Genomic DNA, 1,885 nt, shown 5'->3' on the forward strand with positions numbered 1-1,885 from the left:
CTTGAATGATCTAGAGCTAGAGAATTTAATGCCAGAAAATAATGGTTTGATCGTTTTAGAAAGGGGCTTGGCTTAAAAAACCAGCAAGATAACAGGAGAAGCAAATTCTGCCCACCAAGAGGAAACAGGCAAGTTCCTAGACAACATTAAGAAAATTACTGAGGACGGGTGCCTGGGTGGCTCAGTCGGTTAAGCGTCCGACCTCGGCTCAGGTCAGGATCTCGTGGTCTGTGAGTTCGAGCCCCGCGTCGGGCTCTGTGCTGACAGCTCAGAGCCTGGAGCCTGTTTCCGATTCTGTGTCTCCCTCTCTCTCTGACCCTCCCCCGTTCATGTTCTGTCTCTCTCTGTCTCAAAAATAAAATAAAAACGTTAAAAGAAATTTAAAAAAAAAAGAAAATTACTGAGGAGAAAGTATATCTGCCTAAATAGATTTTTCATGTAGATGAAAGTGCCCTATTATGGGGGGCGAAAAAAGCCACAAAAGAAATTTACTAGAAAGGAAGAAAAGCAAACACCAGGATTTAAGGCATGAAGAGAGAGGCTAACTCTACTCTTGGGTCCAAATGTAGTCGGGTTTATGATCAGGACTTTCCTTATTTATGAAGCTGCTAACCCCCAAGCCTTGAAGAGAAAAGACAATCACCAGCTATCAGTCTTATTTTTTTTTTGTCTGGATGGGTTCCATTGATGCCTTGTCCCTGAAGTCAGGAAGTAACTCAACAGTTAGTGACTGCCATTTAAAGTTCTTTGAATATTGGACAATGCCCTTGGCCCCCCGAACTCCATGAGTTCAACAGTGAAGCCATCAAAGTAGTCTACTTGCCCCCAAACACAAGGTATCTCATTCAGTATCTAGAACAGTGGGTCAAAAGGATAGTACCACTGAAGATGCCATCATTGTTAGAGAAAAAGCCATGAAAACTACCAAGCATGAAACAGTAAATTCCTGCTGGAAAAAAGAAGTGTCCACATGTTGTGCATGACTTCACGTGATTTACACCACAGCCAAAAAAGGAAATGATGAAAGAGATTATGGATGTGGCAAAAAAAGGGTGAAGAATTTTGAGATATGGTTCGTGGAGATACTTAAGAGCTAGTAGATGCTACCCCAGAGGAATTAACAGATGGCTTAATGACTTGATTAATCAGACACTGAGGAAGAAAATGTAGAATAAGCAGGGCCAGAAAACAAATCGATGTTAGACAATCCAGCAAAAGCACTCCAGTTTTTCAAGATGACTTTTGACTTCTTTTACAACATGAACCCTTCTATGATATGGGCACTGAAACTAAATCTCATGGTGGAAGAAGGATTAGTATAGAAATAAAAACAGCAAAAAAATGGACACATATTATGATTTATTTCCATAAAGTTACACCGAGTACGCCTGCGTCTCTTACCTGTCATCTACCTGCTCCGCCTTTTCTGCCTCTGCCACCTGAGACAGCAAGACCAGCCCGTCCTCTTCTTCCTTCTCAGCTGACTCAATGGGAAGACAGTAAGGATGAAGAACTTTATGATGTTACACTTCTGTTGAAGAAATAATAAATTATCATCATGCTGTGTAGTTAATAAACGTATCTTTTGGGGCGCCTGGGTGGCGCAGTCGGTTAAGCGTCCGACTTCAGCCAGGTCACGATCTCGCGGTCCGTGAGTTCGAGCCCCGCGTTGGGCTCTGGGCTGATGGCTTAGAGCCTGGAGCCTGTTTCCGATTCTGTGTCTCCCTCTCTCTCTACCTCTCCCCCGTTCATGCTCTGTCTCTCTCTGTCCCCAAAAAATAAATAAACGTTGAAAAAAAAATAAAATAAAAAAAAATAAACATATCTTTTGTGTATGTATATGTATCTTCTTCTAGGAATCTAATAATTCTATGGCAATAACGAC

Source organism: Lynx canadensis, chromosome B1, assembly GCF_007474595.2.
Source record: "Lynx canadensis isolate LIC74 chromosome B1, mLynCan4.pri.v2, whole genome shotgun sequence".
NCBI lineage: Eukaryota > Metazoa > Chordata > Mammalia > Carnivora > Felidae > Lynx > Lynx canadensis.